General features: G+C 39.9%; 1 long non-coding RNA gene across 2 annotated transcripts in view; it reads left to right on the top strand.

The window, feature by feature from the left end:
* LOC104145547 (uncharacterized) overlaps positions 1-22,396 on the top strand; it is a 115,990-nt gene that overhangs the window by 22,223 nt on the left and 71,371 nt on the right. For both annotated transcript variants that reach the window (XR_694360.2, XR_694359.2), the window contains exon 5: positions 8,918-8,970. This is a non-coding gene — a long non-coding RNA (uncharacterized lncRNA). The remainder of the gene's footprint in view (positions 1-8,917; positions 8,971-22,396) is intronic.

The following is a 22,396-nucleotide window of genomic DNA, read 5'->3' as shown; positions in this document are numbered from 1 at the left end:
CTTATACACGCACGTCTTAAAACTCCTTCTCTGTATAAGTAACTTCTTAATTTACAGGTCAAGGTTCCAAATAACAGTGAGTGTTTATAACTGGATTCTTTGGGAAAAAAGCAAACATTAAAGATAAATAATTCTGAAGTTCTGCTTTTATACAATATGTTACGTTTTGTCTGTGTTATATCCAGAATAATTTTGAAATGGTTGCTTCATGCACATCATGATTCACAAGGTTCTTCCCCATGTCAGTTTAGAAGTAAATAAGGTGATCTTCATACCTTCAGATGGTCTTTTGCTGAAACAGTTGTTTTTCCCTTCCTATAACTATTTTGTCAGTATTTATTTTTACTGTGTGTCACCTTACTGTGTCCTGAAGAAACTAAGCATTTTCCAAGTAAGATATTCGTCCTTGGAGAAGGAAAGCCTAAATTCCAAGAGATGTCGATATTGCAGTATATGACTTCCGTGTCCCCCAGCCACTGTAACAGTCCTGTGTAAGGTACCCCAGCTCCCTGCGCAGTGTTAGAAGAAAGTGGGGCTCATAAGAAAGGGGTTCATGAAAGCCAGCAAACTGGTTCACATGAGCCTCAAAAGTAGGCAGGTACTGCAATGTAAGGAGAGAGAAGTGTCTAGTGAGGATTCTTGGCCATAAGTTGTGGTGGGAGAGGAGTTACCTACAGTGGGTCAAGTGCCTTCATTAAGGAATTAGAGACTTTGATTAAGGCACTCTTTTAGGAGGTGGAAGGCCTCCTTTCACATCCTCGCTTTGCTTAGGTTACCCTGAAGACTAGCTGTAGGTCCCCCACATCCCAGCAGAGCATCTTTACCCCTATGCTTTTGGGGTAGTGAGAGTTAATGCTTTCCAAGCTGTTTTTGCTGGAGTTGTTTGTTCCAATAATTGGACATTTGTTTAGACAGAGGCTTGAACATGACTCTGTGGTCTACAGACTCAATCTCTTCCTTGCAGATTCTCTTTTTCTATGTGACTCAAAGCATATTCACTTACTAATGGAAAGTTAACCATCTCCAGCAGAAAAGGTTATGATTGCCTCCTCTTAGCACAACAGTCCCTGGTGACTGCAGCATTTTGCTATTTTCTGAGAAACCTCCATGCAATCTTTATTTTGTAAAGATTGGAGTTGTAAAAACAAGCTTTTTTCACTTTGTGAGTCCTCTAACCAATGATAGTTAGCAAAAACACAGTATCTACATGAAGAAAGTTTTGTCCCCCAGTTGTCTTTTGTGTGAAACAGCCTGGTCCAAGAACATCGGGCTAACTCAGTCACTAGAACTGAGATAGGCAGGGGAAGGCCTAGGTTGAGAGTTTTGCCTGAGCTGTAACTTGGTGCTCTTTGGTGACATAAGGACATAGCTGCTTTTGTACATGACTACTAGAAGAAAAGTAGGTGTGTATGCCTACATGGTAGGTGACAGATCAATATAGGCTTTAAGGATTGTAGTGACACCTAAGTGTTTGACATAGGTCTCTAGGGTGGCAGTTAGGCAACGTAATTTCTTTGTGAATCTAGCAAACTACACTCAGGCATAGCAAAAAGGCAAGAACTGCAAAACAATAGAGAGAGATGGGGAAAGGATAGCAGTCATTAAGACTATGTTGCTACTTATCAACAGTTAGTTCATAAGGTAAGTTGCTATTACTGCTTCTTTTAAGATAGTAAACACTTAAGCAAATAATCTTTGAGTAGATCCATGAGGACAAATCTGATTCAAGAAAACTCTATAATGCTTTGTGATTGTATCTCTGACTGAAGAAAGGGAACTTTGATCTCCTCGTTTCTTTTGTCTGTTAGTATTTGTTGAATATTTCTCATTCGGGTGGCTGGAAATATTTGGCTGGAAATACTTGATTCTCAATTTCCCATTCAAAGGTTAACAGTCACCATGTAGTAACTGAAACACAGGAGAAGCAGGTCTGCAAATCAAACTGTAGCATCCTCTTTTAATTAAACATAGGTTTTAAAACTCATGCTATTGTTCCAGAGTTTTCCCTCAAGAAGTGTTTGCCTCACCTTCAGCTTAATACTCTTGTCCTTCTGTGTGTACAACGGGAACAAAGCGGTTTTCCTTCAGTAATACCAACCTTGGAGGATTGTATTTGAATAGAAGCTAGCAAAAAGCCTGGAGGTTTACACCAACTTTCTGTTATAATAGGCCTGTGTAACTATATGAAGAGACTAGGTAATACTGAAATGCTGCTCCTTATCAGAAATTTTCCCAGCAGAAAGCTTGGACTGACTGAGTTGAAGTGAAAGTTAAATAAGGGTCAGGATGGCTAAGGTTTTGGACCAAAATAAATCCTTTCTTAGATCTTTTATTATAATTTTTTGCTAACATCTTTTGGGGAGAGCTAAATGATCCCATAAATTCACATGAAGCAGCAGCATCCTGAAAAAGGAATTATTTGGCATTTTCCTGAAATAGCAAGACCAAGAAGAGCTCCCGTTCACTTGTTGCTTGTCAATGTACTGGGGAAGCTACTGGGGAAGCACTGAGTATATGAGACTTCCAGGAAATAAAGTTTTATACAAGAATGGGGATTCCCAGAAAGCGTTAGTCTATCATCTAGTGCATTCCATTTTCTGAGAAAGAACCATTGTCACCAATCAGGAGCAAAGTTTCTACTGACAATGAACAAGGATAAATATCCTGTGGTCTGGGAAAAGCTTAACATGAAGAATGGGAGAATCAGCAAAACTTTCCTTGCCAGAAGACCTCTGTTGTCTCTTTTACCTTTTAGCAAATTTGTAATATTGTCACAAAGCCACTTGGGGGCTGAATAGCTTACTAAACATGCACAAACATATGAAACATACACAAATTGCTAGGCTTCAGTCACTCAAATATATACTTCTGATCTATCTCATTTCCAAAACATAAACCCAGTGACCAGTACCAAAGAGAAACTCAATTCTTAAAGGTATTTTTTAGAGAATGACATCCCCAGCCCTTACCACCTAAGAAATGTCATAGTCAGCAGACAGGCTAGAAGGAAGAACAGCGATAAAATTGTTGGTTGGTTTGAAATCTGTAGGAAATGATTTGGATACTAATGCATAGTGCAACGGGATCAGATGTGAACCGTCAAACATTTAGAAATTTTTACATCTCATTTGTTATTATATACTAACTATTTTTTTAGGACAATCAAAGGAAAAAAGTCTCAGTCTGAACAATTTTAATATCATTCAGCAGTGGGTTGCTATCATTTACCATTTTTCAATGCTCTCAGGCATTTCAGTGTTTACAAATAATGAGTATTTTTTGCTGCTCTTCTTTTCTTTTGTTGTGATTGTTCTTGTTGTTGCCTCTGTAGCTGAAAAGCCAGTGCAATTTAGTATCACAACTGTTTGTACTTCCAATCAACTAAAATCATCCCAAATGTAAAATCTGCTCACTTAGGCTTACACCCTAGATGAATTTGGGCACAGAAGCCATCCATTTTGAAGTACTATCAGGTGATTAAGTCATCCTAGAATGGAACATTTATTCATGTTTAGCAACAGGAAGGGGAAGAGTTTGCTTAGCCTTATATGAACGTATTTAGATTGAGGGAACTCACTTCACTTTTGCGTCAGTAAAAAGTGGAGTGCTTTAGCGGTAGAGATCAACACTGGATGAGTTTTAACTTTCATGAGAGCCTCCAGATTATAACAACTCAATAGGATGAGTCCAGTTACATGCAGAAATATAGTGCATTTATTACAGCATAGCACATGAGAAGACAGTTTCTTGGTAGATACTTCAGTATTTGTAGAGTCAGTGATTGCTTAATCACTGACCAAGTTTTGTTGTCAGAAAGTTTAACTCAGCACAGATGCTTGTTCCTGTTCATTGGTTGCTTTTCTGCTTGAATCCAGATGCATCTTTTAACAGCAGTTCAATTAATCCAGGATGACAGAAGCCAAAGCAAAATGGTCATTTTTGACAATTTAGGCAACTGGAGAAAATATTAATAATATAAAGATTCAGAATATAAATATTATGAACAATATTTAAAAACAAAAGAATATAGTTTGTAGTATCAAAACGAGGCTCTCTTTAGAAAAAACAGAAGAGGTCGGAGCTTCATAGGGCTGCCCTAGCAACGCATCACATTACTGGTTCCTATCAGCAGCTGAATACCTTTTCATGCATAAAATGAAATGGCTAGTTAGAGAAACAGGGATCAAAAAGGGAACATGCTTGAACGAAATACAAAATACAAGATTTTCTGCTTTAATTCTCTTAATGTTATTAAATGAGTAAAGAGAAGTGTAAATAGCAAAGATTAGTAACCCAAAGCAGCAAAATGATCAAGAAAAAGTGAAATCTTGCCTTCCTCATTTCTTCCTACACTCTCTCTTCCTAGGTAAAGCATTAGAGCCACAATCCCTTCAATACTACCTGCAGGATACGACTTAATATTGAAAATATTTGAGGAAACAGTATAGCACATCTGATGCTATAGAACACTTTTGCAGGAGAGTTCCATGCATACAAAGTAAATATCTGGTGTTGTGTATTAGGGGAGCTATTATCGTTAGGATTTTGCATAAAATATGCTTTTCTCTTTAACATTGTGCAAATATCTTTGACTTTGTCGAGCTACAGCTGCTTACAAGATCGTGCCGAAGCTACAGCAACTCTTAAGGGCCTATCTTTCACAGCCTTGTTAGATACACATGAGCCAGCAGTCATTCTTCCCAGATACAATATCCTTCTGTCAATTAGAAATGGCTCTTAGCTTCTTTGGAATACCTAAGTAGTGGGAGATAGAAAATTATGTCCTTTAAAATGGGTCTATGGGAATTAGGACTTTGTAAAAACAGTTTTCAAGCATGAGTAAAAAAAGAATCACTGAACTAAAACTCACGAGCAAAGTTATCCTTGAAGACTCTGAAAGAGAAGTCACACAAATAGGCATGAATCAGTCCATTCTCCCTCTTACCCCGGTCCTGAAATACACTTTCTTGAAACTTCTTCTGGTTCCAGAGTGTAGGAAAGAATATCAGGTTAAAGTCAATGTCCTAAAAGAGTCTTAGTGCTGGAAAATGCTTTTGCAACTCTGGGATTTACATCACAGAAGATCTGGCCAAAAATTTTCTTCATTCAGTGGGAGAAGATTATGCCTTTAAGAGTACTCCCATATTGTACTCAGGAGATGAAATTGCATTGGATATAGACACATCTGGGCGAGTTTTATTCGAGTGTTCTGGTTAATACTACCAAGGAATCCAGGGCATCGTGGTTTTCATTCTCCTCTGCACGATATAACTTGGAACTACAAGCGTTTCTCTGGGTATAACAGCAACTACATTCCATTTTACAAGCCAGGTTTAGGATTCCTTGTTCATCACATGTTAACAGCTATTGGAGAGATTTTCTGCAGCAAAATCTCCAAGTGGAGTCCACTGGAAGTCCACTTGCTGAAACTATTCAATATCATTCTTGCAGGAAGCTCCATAAAACCCCAGTAAAACTGTAACCCTCGGTGCTGCTTTTCCACCACATAACAAATATTTAGCTAACAAGCTACTTAGCTCCTGACTGGCTAGGGGAGCTCTCTGGTATTCGTGAGGACAGGGAGCAGAGGAAGAAACACAAATGCATATCTTAATATTTTGTGAAGTTAATTATGACAAAGGGCTCCAGGAACTTACAAGGCAAGAGGAAGGACAGCAAACACTACCCCAGCCACAGCTCTAGTATTATCTCTATATTCCCCAGCAGAGTAATGTAAGGATTGTGGTGACCAGAGGAGGAATGGCAATTCTATTTTTGCAGACCTAGGTCACTTGTGGACAGGGGCATGACTTAGTTCTATACCTGAACTACCATAAAGTGAATTTGTTTGAACATTTAAGTGACTAAAAGAGAAGTTTTTACAAGTTCTAATTCATCTCAGAATTCAGTCCGTATTAGCTTATAGAGGTAAATGTAACTTTAATTTGAAAGATGCCTCTTGTGACTCATAACCTGGTTGTTTCCTGTCAAAGAAGATCCTTTTTTAAAAACAGGAAGTGCGTAATAGATGGTGCTTCATGACCAATTACATTATTATTGAATAATTGTATTAAGGGTAAAACCAGGAGCACTGGCCCTTGTAATGAATTGGAATTGGTCACATCTAATTAATGATCATAGGCAATGAAATTATGTAGCAATTAAAAATTAATGCAGTCTACAGATAAAATTAAAAGGCAAAGTTAATGAGTGGGAGCCAAATCCTTAGGTGGTATCTATCAGTAGAATCCCCCTGCAATAGGACTTCACTAGTGTACCTCACCCGAGAATATGGGCTTTTCAGCCATGTTATTTAGATATGTTATCATTTACTCCTCTTACATGTCTCTAATTTTAATAACCTGAGTTAGCTTGGAATATTATTTTTACTCACCTGTTTTCCAGAGAGATGTCATGATGACTGACAGAGCAATCACTTGTGAATCAGCAGACACGGTTACTATCCCTGCCATAGCCACTGATTTACTAAATGTCCACAGGCAGATTAACCTTATCTCCTTCTGTCTGGATTTTATCAGTTGTCATGTAAGGATAATAAAACAGTTTGGAGCTGTGAATTAAATGTTATTGTATACATTGTTGTACCTGTTAAAGTTGCAAGTCTGTTACCAACTACAGGCATTTAAATAAAAAAATGTTCTATCATTTCACTGACTATATACAGGAAGAGGAAATCGCAGAAATTGTTCACACTAGGGTCTGGGGTTTTTTCCAAGCCTGTTCCAACAGACCACTAGAATTCCTGCTTCAGCCAGTCTTTCTAGCACTAGGTTCAGGATGCCAGAAGTTTGGCCGTTCTTATGTTCTTAGGTGTCTACCATGTGTGTGCAGTGGTTGCTCTTGTGGCTGATACAACAGGGACTTCCAAACCATATAGCATAAACTGGCACAGCTTAAATGAACGTTCTTTTGACTTTCACCAACAGAAGGTATATCCGCATCAGATATAGATGTTTTGAATACACTTGTCTGCCCACCACCCAGATTCAGAGTGAAAAATCAGATCTATCTTTGCAACTGGAATATAGCACCTGAGTCAAAATCACCTTAAACTTTAAGTCAGTATGGTTCAGTACAGTGTTGCATGTATTTATCCGCACAAGTCCAGAAACAGTTTAATGGTAGGCTGCAACTGATGCGGCTACAGTCCCACTGTCTTTGCTCTGGATTTCAGATTTCAGGTCTGGCTTACACATAGCCAGCTGTGGGGACATATGCATCCAGTGTAGCAATAACTTGAGGCCTCCAGTAATTTAATTCCAAACACCTCCTTTTATGCAACAACCCCCAAACAGCAACTGAACTAGGGGTATATGCAACTGAAAAGCTGAGGAACATTGCCAATTCCTGTGAAATTTTCTAGAGGGAGAGAATGTCAGCTGGAACTGCTAATGTGTTGAGGGGAGATATGTTAATGCCCTCAAAGAGTTTAGGCCCACGTGGAGGAAGGCTCCTGTGGCTGGCAGATCATGTCTCCAGGGCTGCAGGCACTCTGTTGCAGCTGCTCTGGAAATTCTCCCTTCAGCAGCCTGATTAGTCTCACCCTGAGGGAAGGTAAATGGAAAGCAGATAGCTTCTTGTTTGCCTATTTCTAGACTAGAAGGCTGTGGTACTTCTACTCTTCCTTCCGCCCTTTGCCTTTGAGAGGAGAATGCAAAATCTTGATGGTGAGGCTGGTTTAATGGGCAAAACTGACCTAAGCAGCATTTAGCAAGCAAGTAGTGGGTAGATGTAGAAGTTGTGGAGGACTGATGCGTGGGCTGTGGGTCACAACCTGCTGCATGTAGGCTGCTGTAATGCAGAACTAAAATCCCTTTCTTGGTAAGTTTAAGTTAATGCCTCCCTTTCTTCATAGTGTGTATGAACAAAAAGAATTTAAGAGACCAAGGAACACTATGGATCTTAAAGGCTGGTTTCATGGCCATGAGGGATGTCAAAGTGCTGACTCCTCATTCCCAAAAGGCCAGAGGAGTAATAGGGTGTTTTGGGAGGTGAATCTAGCAGTACCTGCTAAAAACAAAAGACAGTCACTTGTAGCTAGGGTTGGATGTGGTTTTTAGACGTCGAAGGTGCAACAAATACAGGTTGCTGAGAGTGACACATTCCTGAAACTGCTGTGAATAGTTCTTAGACTTTCTCACCAAGCTTACAGTCTTAGATGCTTTCTCTTGTGAGTTATTTAGAGTCTGCAAGGTTTAATCAGAATTGCTTAGTGCCCTACAGCTTTTTCTCTTGATCAGCACAGAAGTCAAAGCGAAGACTTTTTTATTACTATTTTATTTTTATTTATTAATTTGTTATTATTTTATTGATATCTATTCTATCATCAGTAGAATCCAGCTTTCAGCTCATTTTCCCATTTATGATGTATATTCCAGGAGCAGAAAGGGAGCAGCATCTTCCTTGTTAATAGTATTTCTTGTTTCCTGTTGGGACAGACTGACGTCTTAAAAGTATTATCTCACAAGTGACCTAAGGGCACTCAGCAGCCCTCAGGATGCATCAGGATTGGAATCTTACTTCTAGAGAGGATTTAGAGCATGTTACAGCTTTTTGTAGTAGTGTTTCATAGTTTTGGTGTCCTAAGAACTTCAAAGCAGAACTGTTTGTATCTCTGTTGTCTAAATCATTTTAAGTTGAAAAGGGGAGGATGAAGGAGAGAAAGAAAGCTCCATTGTTATGTGCTAATAAGTTAACCACAAAAACACATAAGTAAGTTAGAAGTAAATATATAAGAAAGACAACAAGCAACCATTAGCGAAAGAGAGTTTTCCATTTAAAGTGGGAAATACAGGACATTTTCTGGTAAATATGCCCCTTGCTTTTATTGATGAATGGAACTGTGACTTGTGTAAAAGAGATTAAGTAAGTCTTTTTTTTTTTTTTTTTTTTAAAGGGTTTCAACGGCAAGAGTGAAATTTGCATCAGCAAGAGTTCCTCTGTCCACAGGTAACAGGTGTTTTGTCTTGCAGGAGGGCTGACTAGGGGCTATTAGAACTTGCTTCATTAGCAGCGGTGGCCTTTGCACCTGCTACAAGGCTTTAGGGAAGAAAGATTTCTCTCACAATTTTAGACCGTATTTAAGCCTATGAGTTTTGGCTGCAGGACTGTTGTTTTAGCAAGGACCAAACAAGACTTTTACTTCATTACACACAGAATTGCACAAACTTGCATGTTGTAAGCAGTTATGTAATGCCAGAAATATAAAGGATTTGCCAAAAGTGGTCAATTTCTGCCTATGTCTGCAAACAGACACACTTAGAGGGTCAAGTGGCATACTACTGAATCCAACAGAATTTAGAACAACAGCATAACTTGATTCACAAGAGTAATGAATTTAATATGAGAGATCTAAGACAGAATGGGAACTTAAGGAAATTTAAGTAATTTTGGAGGTAGATGCTTTGGTGCTTTAAATTCTTAAAATGGTGAGGTAGCCCCTACAAAAGAAGATAAGCAATGATGTACTTTACTGTCATTAACTCTCAGATCACTTTCACCTGAACCTAGGCCCTTTTGCTTTGTGGGGCTCAAAAACATGAGGTAAGTGCATGATATTCTTAGCTATTTGAGAAGAATATTGAACCTCACAGGATGACTTTTTGGGGAAGATGTTCAGGCTGTTTCAGTGTTACTTTTTTCTGAAACTGAAAGCTTATTGTTAATAATCTGTGGTACATAATTGGTGTTAACTGTGTATCCCTTAATCAGTAGCTCCCCAATTAGTACTTGGACATCATTTGCCTGGTGAAGTGGAAATAAGCTGTGCATGTGAACTAAGTTATATTCTTTTTCCTACTGACAACAAAAACAGATCACACAAAACGAGAGGAAAAAATGGATATGTTGTGCAAAGGGGAGTGTAAAAGTGTTTGTTTTGGAAGGTTTACCGGGGTGATAAGGGTAAGGAAGAAGCAGATCTCTTTCAGTACGACTGGCCTGTAACTGGAACGTATGCAAGCATGAGAAGGCCTATCCAACCCCATTCTGTTTATCCATGTTATCTCATCCAACTGAATGCGAATTCAGGTTCTCTGGTCAAATATATTCAATCCGCACTGGAACCCACGCTATCATATCTTCACGGCTGGCTTGTAGACAAACAGCCATTGAAAAGTAGTTTTCATGTATTTATACTTGGGGCTAGGAAACCTTTGTGCTGTGGTACAGTTCCATAAGAGCTTCTAGGGAAGAGTGACTATGAGGGGTACCCAAGCATTCCCAACCGGGAATATAGATGAAGCAGTGAAGGGTGTTGTGACTCCAAAAAGATCTTTGCTACTGTGTCTGTGATACGGTGCTATAGGGAAATACAGAATGGCTGAGCCTGTGTAGTACTCTTCTTAATGTCCATGGTGTTCAGCAGTAAATAACAGAAATTGTTGCAGTACTTGCTCTTTCGTATATTCGGATGTATGATATAGTGTTCAGGCAGAGTTCATCTCTTCCCTCTTACTGACATCTCTAACAAAAGAAAAGTTTTGATGAAGTCCCTAAACCTAACGTGATGGGTCAGTATCAAGGGCTACTCTAATGTACTGTGTCAGTGGTCAGCAGTGGATGCCTAGGGAAACCTACAAGAATAGATCAAATAGTGATACTTTCCCAAGGACCAATACTGCAGGTCAGGAACTTCCTGATGCCTGCTGGTGTGTGCCTTTTAGAGTCCTTTTGGGTTCAGTTCTATAAATTTATCCTGAGGAACTAGGTGCAATTTTAACTGTGCTTTGCTTGTTTGTTGTTGTTCTTGTTTGTTTGTTTTTTACAAGTTTCTTACAAGTTTCATTGAATTTCCCTGGGTCTTGGAACTACCACTTATCACTTACCCCTCCTTGGCCCTCTCTCATGCTGATGAGACCTAGCCCATTGAGTCACTCTTCATATGGAAGCTGGTTCTTGATGTCCTAGTTGTCCTGTATTACTGTTTTGTTTGCATATAGAAAGGTTAATTTCAATGAGAGCATTATTGTTTGTATATGATTTCTGCACTCCTTACTCAGGCAGAAGTCCCACTGATATTGATAGGGAATGGAAAAATGAATCCTGTATATCTATAAATGTATTTATCATTCCCCGCCAACAGTCATACCTTAGGTACTGGGTGGATTTTTGATGCATATTCCCAGAAACCAGCTCTGCATCCTAAAAATGTGGAATCCTTTTTTTTTTTTTCCTCCTTCCATTTTCCAGCCATTCCTCTGCCGAAATAACAGCAGCTAAACCACAGAACATGCTGATTTTTTTTTTTGAATTACTGTACCATGAAATGTCAGCCTATATAGTTTCAAAACACTGCATTGGGCTAAACACAAATATTAGCTCCAATAGGTTTCACAACCAAAACCTCATGCAATGCTCTGAAAATGTATAAGAAATTTCGAAGAATTTAATAATAAAACCTAGTAGATGGCCAGAAATAGTAAATACTTGTAAGCTTTAAATTAGAAAGTTGCTTTGTCTACTTGTTTGCAATTCTTGTGACTTCAACAAAGTCAAGTGACTGCATAATCTTGGGTATGCAGTGACACTTTAGATTCCCTTGAGCGTCTAAGACATCTTCAAGGAGCTGGCAGATAGGACATGTAACATACGGGAGACCTACAGCCTTCTGCAATGGCAGCTATATGCTGGATAGGATACCGTAGGCATTTCAAGTGGCGTTGGATGCCTGTGTTTAGGAAGCTATGTCCTGTCCTTTAAATCCTGTATTTTTCCATCCATTCCTTTGCCATTAACTGTGACTTGGAAGTTAGAACAGGGAGTAATAAGCTGAGCGTTATTGTTTGTAGGTAGGAGATTGCTCAAAAATACTATGTGAAAACTCTGACAGTCACATGATTTAATTTCAGTGACACCAAATATTATCAGCAAATCTGAAAGTACATATAATTGGCTATATTAAAGGTTGTTAAGCAACATGGTAATACAAGTAAACAGGAACACATTCTTAAAATCTAGTTACTTGGGAATTACACTACTTGGCATGCATCTTATAATGATTCTGGTTTTATTTTTGCCAAGGCAGGCTAATAAAGCCTTCTGTTAAGTGGGGGAAATAGATATGATTCCTTGCTTGTTTGGCACATACATAGGCTAGACCTCAAGACTATTTTGCTGTAGGGGCATTTTGATAAGAGATCTGCAAGGTTAGGCTATACCAACAGAGCTGCATAAATGATCTTAGTATATAAATTATATAAAGTGAATAATTATTTAGTCAAATAGAGTGTAGTTAGGAGAACACGTAGTTAGGAAAATATTTGCAATATAAATGATATAGCAGTGTAACACAGCATGCTTGAGGGGTTGTTCTTTGGAGCAGCTTTCCCTGGACAATAGCTTTAACAGCTATTGGTTAGTTTGTCTTTTATGTGAATGAAAAGAATAACCAACTGGTTAGTATTTTTGCTTATTAGTGTTCCTTTTACTGTATTCATCATAAATGTTATGGCTTATTTCGTTTCTCCTATCCCAGTTGTACAAAACACACGGTAGCAGCTTTCAGGTAAATGTCCAGCTGTTCAAAAGGAATAGCTGAATTATTTCCCTTGGCTCTACACTCGCATATTTCTCATTCAAAAGGAACTACAATTTGATAAAACAGAACATTAATTTAAAAACTGGTCACTTTTCAAATAGAAGAGAGGGTTTTTAATCTGTTTTGAGCTTTCAGTCTTTTTTTTTTTTTGGGGGGGGGGGGGTAATATTTTTCCAGTATATTTTCAGGTATTTTATTATTGCACTGTTTAAATAACTATTACATATATGTTAAATAAGATTCTGACCTAGAGCCTGTGGAAGTCAGTAAAGTCTCTCACATCACTTCAGTGAGCAGTGTTATCACACTGAGATTTACTTAGCACCCAGCAAGGATTATTATCTGATATCTGGCCTATGGAATATTACAGCATTTTGACAGCAGTGATATGGGGGTATCTCTCTTTTCTTCTTATTCCTGAGCTCACTTTCCAGCAGTTATCAGGGCTTAAACTTACTTGTGTAAGTCAAGCTTTGGTAACTGTTTGTCAAGGGTATATAAACACTTTCCATAGTAAGTGTGAAGACCACAGGTGTTACAAGTTTTAAAAGATAAATTGGTAAACAGTATCTGTTTGGTCATGGTAAACATGTTAAACTGGCACAACCAAGAATAATGACGATAACTAAGAAAAACAACTTTGAGGATTCTTAGCAGCTTCTTCAAGGAGTCTCAAAGTTTTTCCAAATAGTGCTACAGAGATCTGCCAAATTCTGAAACTGTGAACTCACTGAGAGTTTCAAATTGAAAGAGAATCAGCTCTTTTTCTGTATTACACTTCTGAGCTGTTTATCAAAATTCAAGCCACAGAAAACCTTTCTCTATAGCAATTTCATTTATTCTTGCCAACTCGCACCCTGCTGCAATTTGAAATGAAGCATGAAGGCTGCTGAAATTATCACGTCCCTTTCACTGAAACAGCTGCTGCCAGAACAGGTTGTAGCTCTTTGAACATTTATCTATAGTACTAATGGCATTAGCTACAGACATATGGATTACAGGTCAATATCTTCTGTGATTTCTTTAAAGACACCAGATGGTAATGATACTCTCAGAATGAGGGACTGCTACCAAAGTGAATAAGGAGCTCCAAAATCATCATAACTTTGTGGGTGGTGGGAGGAGGGTTGGAATGGTCTTTATAATTTCTATAGGTCACAATTTGATTTTTCAAGTATCAAATGGATTGCCTCTACTATACTGAGAACAGTGTGTATTACAGAACAGCAAACAAATTTCAGCATAAGGGATAGAAGAATTAACTTTCAGGGATATTCAGAGCTTATATAAAATGACTGACAGCCTTCTATTGGTATGGGTATTAAAACTACTACTATAGACAACTTTGTAAGTAGCCTCATTTAAAGCACTAACTGTATTCCTCATTGCAGTCATATATAGTATGTGCTATACAGGCTAGGAATAATAAGAAAAATCAGTGGTAGATATGTGTGTGATGACTAGTATTACCCATGACTGCTATAACTGACACATTTCTGAACTAGTTCATTTTTTCAAATCATTGCTTTTGGATATATGTTTAACAGTCAGCAGTATTTAATACATGCCAGTATTGAATATTTTGTATTTCCCGAAGGTTTTAAATATCTGAATTAGTGTGGCACCTCAGAGATCATTTTATGGAGAAGTACAATAGGAATGATACAAAAGACTGCTAACCAGTAGTCTTCTCTCACTAATGGCTACTTCCTCGGAGTTTGTATGTTTTGCACAGTGCTCCTTTGGACTATGACTGTTCCTAGAGTGTTAGGTGTGTTGTCACCTATTTCATGGGCTGAAATTCAACAAATATACTAGAGAGAATAAAATATTTTTTTTGTCTGTTTTAAGCAACTATCAGATATCCGGTCGTCTGCCTGCATATGCCGGTACAACATTTTTTCGAAGGCACCTTTTGTGACGCCGAAGGAAGGCTCGGGTCTCTTTCCGTTAAAACATTTCTCTGTAGCGTGAGTTATGTATCAGTTGCTTTTATTTTGTCTAACTCCTAAAACAGATGGGCAAGGCCAACTCTTTAGTCTTTCTGAAAGTCAATTAGGACTCAAATTTTAAAACTTTTAGCTTATCTAATTCTATTTAACAGTTGTTTTGCATCATTATTACTTGAGAAGGAGGCAATGTCTTTTATCTGTTAAATAATGCATGCGCTGTAATATGCTGAACATACTCTAAAGTTGTAACAGTTCATTTGCAGTAAATGACAGAAAAAGCGCAAGCAGAGAGAAATGCATCTGCCAAGATGTAAAATTAAAAGAACAGATTTGAATCAGAAAACATCCTATACCAAATTAAGTATCTTGTAGCTTCACTGCAGCTGAGACAGTAACTACTCTAATCAAGGCCGAGGAGTAGTTACTTGCAATCTGTAGGTACCTGCAATTTGCAGTTTAACCAGCAATCAATGGTTCCATCCATTAGTACTTCAGGATGGGTGGACTAATGATACACAATACTGACGTCCTCTGTAGGCTAAGTCTAACCTGCAGGGTTGGGAATACCATTTCTGGCTTCAGGTGCATATTGCAGCTGCACGCTGTTCCATATTGAACCAAGGACAAACAGTCTTCATGCTCCTTTTTCAGGTAGGCTGAAAAGGGATAGTTTGTCTCAGCCAGTGTCCTTCTATGGACAGCTGCAGGAACAGGACTGTAGTGAATGCTGGGAGTTCTCATGTCCTCGTGGCCCTCTTTGGCCACTTTTATTCAGACACCTTTAGCGGTGCACAGAAAGACTCTGCAAGCAGGATAGATACAGCTTAAAGGCATACAGCAATTATTCACTGGCAAATGTGCACATAAGACAGTTGAGCTTTAATGATCTACTTGGCTAAGCATTAGTATGCTCACCACTTCTAACAGACTCCCAGAGACTTACAGCTGGTCAGGGAGGTATCAATCAGGAGCTGAAGGGTCAGGCTCTGCTTCTCCCGGGAAGAGATCCTTGATGTTACTTAATTACCATCTTCCACCAACTATTTTCATGCCTTCAGAATTGTACACCTTCTAACTGATGTTTTCCCTCTTGAATCCTTGAGCTACTAATAATCCCCTTCCTAATAGTTCAACCTCTGCTTGTAATTCTAACTTTCTTGTCTCGTGTGGCTCTACAGAATTCCTCACAGCTCTCTCACATCTTAAAAATATCCTTAGAAGTCTGAGGCAAGGTTACGCAGTTGGGATCTAACAGAGAAAAGGCCTTGGGTCCTTAAAGTATAGCAGAACCCACAGTGGTGTGAGTATTGCAGAAAGGGTTGCACAGAGCAGGCTACACCCTGCAATGTAGGTATAATTGAAACGAGTGATATTTTTTGCTGTAATTTTAGCAGAGTCAGAATTTCAGCTGTGGAACGGAGAACTGTATTGACAGATATTCGTTCTCACCCTTGACCAAAGGACTTTGATAGAAGTTACCATGGGAGATGAAAGATGGCATTTAAATATCTTTACCTCTTTAAGCATACAGTGTTCATTTCTAATCTGATACATTCTGAGAAATTTTAGCATCAAACCATTTTTTAAAAATATCCAAGATGTATCTTCACTTCAAAATGCTTTCTTTTCAGTTGCGCAATTAAATAATCTCTATTTATTTTATATTTTATGCTGCAGCTAGTGAAGATTATTTTCCTGAAAAGATTAGCAGAGTTGTAATCATTCTGCCTCAATACACAGAACAAAAGAAAGAACATGCAAATTTAGGGGTGGGGGACGACCTAAAAGAAATGACATTTCTCTTCTACTCTGTTACTTAGCTATAATACACTGTTCATCCATTCTCAGGGTAGATCAGTTTCTGCACTTCTTTAAATATTGGATAGTTTGCTAAATAGATTGTATATGAAGACATCTGGAATACTGAGATTTTTCTGATGATTCACAAGAACAGCAGCCTCTATCTTTGTAGGTGCTGTTACAGCAAATTTTACTCAGAGACGCAAGTTGCAGTTTCTTGGCAAAGTGTGCCATGTTCCCATACATCTGAATGTACTTTAAAAAAACAGAGCAGTGATTTAATAACAGTGATCATGCAGGTTTAGGTAATATAAGTAGAAATGTGTTTACCTGAAAGATCCTTTTCCTGTATCCATTATAGCCTGCTGCCCCTGGGTAGGCCTGCCATTCCCTCACCTGCCTACTTAAACTCTGATTTTGAGAGTAATCCAAGCATGCAGGCTTCTGTGAGATTTATTTTCAGTATTGGTATCTTTCAAGGCTTATGATTGTACATAAGAAAATTCTATATATATGTTTTGTGATAGAACTTCAACCTGCAACTTACTGGGTAGTAGGGAGCTGGGGCTCTTTTTTAACCTGTTAAAAATCAAAATATCAAAGCCTCTTTTTTAGGCCCTGAAGTACTAGAAAGGAACAATTTATGCTGTACAATGTCTGGTGCAAACATTTTGACAGTGATACTTTTTTTTTTTTCAGTGTTAGGTTGTGAAGCATATTTCAACATGAATTTTTAATTTACTGCAAGCTGTACAGCATTGATGAGATACAAGCAAGGGACTGAGATATCTGGTTAGCTTTCCCCCACCCCTACCCCCTCTTTCTTTTTCTGAATTCTGGAGAACACTCTTGGTTCTGGAAAAGTCCTCTCTGTTGGAGACAATGCGCTGTCCTGTACAGGTCCCTACATGAGGTTACCTTCTTTCACCTACTCTTTCTCAAGGAAATAATCTCTTCTAGTGTTCAGTAAGAATATGAAATGATTTCTATTCTTTTATCTTGATTCTTTTACATAACCTTCTGTTCCTCCCCCTATGCCCCCACCCCACAAAAATATCCCCACCAAACAGGCAAAGCTCACAGAAGGATGAATCTTGCTTCATGTGGGGCAACTGTTCCTCAGCAATGCAGATGCTCACAGAAAGCTCAATCTAACTCTGTGTAAGAGCAACAAAGCTATTTTCGTTGGCCTCGTCCAGAATTAGGTCATGCCTGTTGCCTTTACCGTAACCATAAAGGGAAATGCTTTCTAATACAGTTAATAAGTTATAAATATGAAAATTTTCATCACTTAAGGAGTGACTTTCAGCATCCTTAATGAACAAAGGAGAGTCTGAAGGAAGAGCAAATGAAGTCATGAAATGAAAGGAAATGCTAGGGTAGGGACAAGAATACTTTCAGCTCTTTTTGTTTTTTCTAAAATCTGATCTTTAAAAGACAATTTCCTTTAAACAAATGCTCAACCTAGATGGCATCATACATAATAACTAAAAAGCTTGGATTTATAATGTAGAAAGGCAAAAAGCTTTGAAAGGTTTCTACTGTGTGATTGTGAGGAATGACCTCTGAGGAATAGAGCTTAATACGGTTTTGCCCTTCCCTTCCTGATTAATGACTTTCTTATTGTGAGAGAAATCTATCGTTATTAGCAAGACTGTTGTGACTGCTTACAAAGATCAGTTTCTCATAATTCACTGGACTCTGCTTTTTTTTATAGAAACTATTTTGTTAATAACAAATTGGCAGCATAATAAATTCCCTGCTGCATACCTCTTTTTTTGAAAGTTACAAGGACATGATACATATTTCAAAGCAGGTGCCCTGAGGTGTAAAATATTTTCTCTGAAAGGCCTACCTTCAACATACACGAAACCTAAGTAGAAAATACCAAAGAACTTACGACTTATTTCACATATAATACTCAAGACCTCACTAGCTATTAAAAACTTATCAAAATAAGACTGTGATAAGAACCACCTAGCAATACTATATGAATCGCTAGCAAGTAAAAGCTTATAGTTTAAAAAAAAATGCAAATGAAAAGAATTGACAGAAATGCATTTATGTGGTTGTATTCTTTCTCACATTCTTAACCATGGAGAAAACCTGTGAATGGGGCCTGGTTCCACTTCTCAGTGCTTGAGTATAAAAGGGCCTTCATTGTAAGCCTCTTTCTATTTTGAGGAGAGAAACAAATTATTCATAGTACTTTCAACATTTTAAAATAAAATTAAATTCAAATGCATATTTTCAGAGAGGAGTAGATAATTTCAGAAGTATTTCTAAGACCCTGCCAATGAGTTGCCTCATATACCTTGCAGTAACTTTCAAGGTATTCCGTAGGTGTTTCATACACCACAATGTGCTTCATACACAGCAGGTGCGTTTCCTTCCTCTGCCCAGCTTGCATCAGCATCTCTGTCTTCTTCAGTTCACTCCTCCCGTTGTCTCTAGTCACAGGATTAAAAATAATCTTCTCACCTTTTGTGTTTCTGAGGACCCCTTCTAGTTCCTGACTGGTTTTGGTTTTTTGGTTTTCTTTTTTCCCAGCACTCTCTCAATGCCCCTCCCCCTTCCTTTATTTAGGTCTCTCTCATCACAATAATTGGCATATCACAGTTCCTCCCCATGAAAACACTTGGATCTTCTTTTCCCTCCAAGCACCTTTACCACTTCTTTCCACTTGCAGTCTCACTGGATGGAGTATTTAGCATGACTGAAGTTCCTTTTCTCCTTCCAGTCCCCTTCAGTAACCTCTCCAGGTGCCTTCCCCTCCACTAAAACAGATCTCACCCTTGCTTTAACGCCCTCCTCCTAGCCAAGTCTCACAACCAGTCATCTACTCCTACCCTTTGTGAACTCCCAGTGTCCTTGGAGACTACTGATTTGATTCCACTCACTTTACCTTCTATGGCATTGTCCACTCCTGATTTTCATCTTGCCACTTGTTCAGTGCATCTTCCAAAGGGTTCTCCTGCACTAACAAATAGGAATATAGCTTTTATTACAACCACTCAGTGGATTTTTTGCATTCTTTTAAACAAAGACTTTTTAAAAAAAAATTCCTCACGCTCAGTTTCTTTTGTCTTTAATGTGGTAGAGCTGTTTTTAGCTGGTTAATCTAGATTGTCTGTGATTATGAATGTCAGAAGGAAAAACTGGAGACTGTGACAACACTGGTTTGCAACACTGGTATTGCAATCAATAAAAATTCATGTTTTGCCTCAGTCGCCAATTTTATCTTCTTAATTTACCTTCTGCCTCAGAAAAATGCTCATCCAGTAGCTTTCCAATTTTCATTCTGTTTGCTTGTTCATATTCTCTGCATCATCAGTAGCATCTCTGAGGTTATTCATTTTTTCTCCCTGCTTCCTGGCTGTGGTCAGAAGCTGTGCGCTTGTCCAATTTTGATATGAATAGGGACAGAAATTTATTCCTCTTCTTAGGAACTCATTTCTTTTCAGATTTCTGGTATGTAGCTGGGCCCAGAGGTATGTGCGGACATCCACATTGATGCAGTGGGACAGTGGTGGAAAAGAGATAGGACATGTGTTTGCAGAGCCACGTGTAGTTCTGACACACAAGCCAATGGCCCACTCCTGATTTTTGGCATGTATCAGATGGTATAAAAGGGACCCCTCTGATGTCCCAGGTAAATGTAACAGGATAGCATGGTCCAGCTCTCAGACTCCAGGCTGGATCCTGGCTGCAGGCTAGTTCTGCCCACCTCTGGGGTGGGGATCTGGAAGTATTACTTCTTTTGCCAAACCTTCCACGGGGATGGCAGGGTGCACTGCACAAGGAAGCCCCTTGATGACAGTAGCAGCAAGTCAATTTTTTTAGGGCTGTAGCCACGTAGGCTGTCCTCTGCAAACACCTAATGTTACTGCTGCCAAAGTGGTGGCTGAGAGTCAAGAAGCTGTCATTGCTTGTTCTTCCTGGTAAAGAGGTAACCCTTAGTAAATGTGAACAAGGATACAGAGAAGCTACTCATGGCTGGATCTAATCTGGCTGAGGCCCTGGAAGAGATTAAAGTAGCTTCAGTGATGGTGCATGTTATGTAATGCTTCTTGTTCTTCATTCTGCCATCCTCACAGAGAATGAAATGAGTTGAGATTTCTTTTAGAGTCCAAAGGGATTGTCTTACCTGTTGGGGGGGGGGGGTACTTCATGCCAGCCCCATCTGCATATTCTGCATTCTGCTTTTCTCGGAGACTGTGCAGCTCCAGGTGTCCTCACCCCCCACTGCAGCGGAGTTGTCAGAGGGCTCTGTACAGTGTGTAAAGGTGCATCATAACACTGTTGAAGAGGGCTGGAAGCTGGTGAGCTCTCGTAGAAGGAGAAAGGCTCTTGCTCCTCCTCAAGACTTACCCTTGAAGAACAAGTTTAGTGCCCTCCAAGCTGAGGAGGAGCTGGGCATGGCTCCAAGGGAGGCAACTGGCCTGGCAGACCCTGTGCCATGCAGGAACCCCCGGAAGAAGCGGCGAGTGATTGTTGTGGGTGACTCCCTGCTGCAAGGGACAGAGGCACCTATCTGCCGACCTGACCTCTTGTCCAGAGAGGTTTGCTGCCTGCCAGGGGCTCGAATAAGAGATGTCATGGAAAGACTGCCAAGGCTTGTCCATGCATCAGACTACTACCCTCTGCTGCTCTTCCATGTGGGCGCTAACGACACGAAAGGCAAACTGGAAACTGTCAAACAGGACTTCAGAGCTCTGGGAATGGTGGTGAAGGGTCTGGGAGCCCAGGTCATTAAATCTTTCCTGTGAGGGGAAAGGATGGGAGGAGGAGTAGACGAGTTTTCCAAGTTAACAACATGTGCCGCTGGTGTTGGCAGCAGGGCTTTGGTTTCTATGACCATGGGACCCTGTTTGAAGATCAACAGCTGATGGGGAGCGATGGGATCCGCCTTACCAAGCGGGGCATGCGCGTCTTTGCCAACAGGTTGGCCAGCCTGGTAAGGAGGGCTTTAAACTAGGCAAGATGGGGAAAGGAGAGTGGTATAGTGGCAGGGTAGTCAGTAAAACACCACTCAAGTCAGGATGCCTCCAGCGGGTGCATACAGCCAGGGGAGACAGCATGGAACATGGCTATGGAGGATCCTCTTGCACCTCTCCTGGGAAGCTTGCATGCTTGACTGGCTCTCTGAAATGCCTGTACACCAATGCACGCAGCATGGGGAATAAACAGGAAGAGTTAGAGATCTGTGTGCAGTCACAGGGCCATGATCTCATTGCAGTGACAGAGACATGGTGGGATAGTTCACATGACTGGAATGCTGTCATGGATGGCTATGTGCTTTTTAGGAAAGACAGGCCAGGAAGGCGAGGTGGTGGAGTTGCTCTTTATGTGAGGGAGCAGCTAGAATGTATGGAGCTCTGCCTCGGGGTGGATGAAGAGCAAGTTGAGAGCCTATGGGTAAGGATTAAAGGGCAGGCTAACATGGGTGACACTGTTGTGGGGGTTTACTACAGGCCACCTTACCAGGAGGAAGTCATCGATGAGGCCTTCTACCGACAGCTGGAAGTAGCCTCACGATCACAGGCCCTGGTTCTCATGGGAGACTTCAACCACCCTGACATCTGTTGGGAAGACAGCACAGCTAGGCACAAACAGTCAAAGAGGTTCCTGCAGAGGATTGATGATAATTTCTTGACCCAGGTGGTGGAGACACCAACGAGGAGAGGTGCATTGCTAACCTTGTACTAACAAACAAAGAAGGTCTAGTTGGAGATGTGAAGGTTGGGGGCAGCCTTGGCTGCAGTGACCATGAGATGGTGGAGTTCAGGATCCTACGAGGAGGGAGCAGGGCAATGAGTAGGATTGCAACCCTGGACTTCAGGAGAGCTAACTTTGGCCTCTTCAGGGACCTACTTAGGGGAATCTCCTGGGGTAGGGCCCTAGAAGAAAGAGGGGTCCAAGAAAGCTGGTTAATATTCAAGTATCACCTCCTCCAGGCTCAAGATCCGTGCATCCCTCTGAGTAAGAAGTCCAGCAAAGCAGGCAGGAGACCTACATGGATGAGCAAAACATCCTGACAAAACTCCAACAGAAGAAGGAAGTATACAGAATGTGGCAAAGGGGA

This window comes from Struthio camelus, chromosome 4, assembly GCF_040807025.1.
Source record: "Struthio camelus isolate bStrCam1 chromosome 4, bStrCam1.hap1, whole genome shotgun sequence".
Taxonomy (NCBI): Eukaryota; Metazoa; Chordata; class Aves; order Struthioniformes; family Struthionidae; genus Struthio; species Struthio camelus.
The sequence above is the reverse complement of the archived record's forward strand: the minus strand, read 5'-3'. Positions and strand labels throughout refer to the sequence as shown.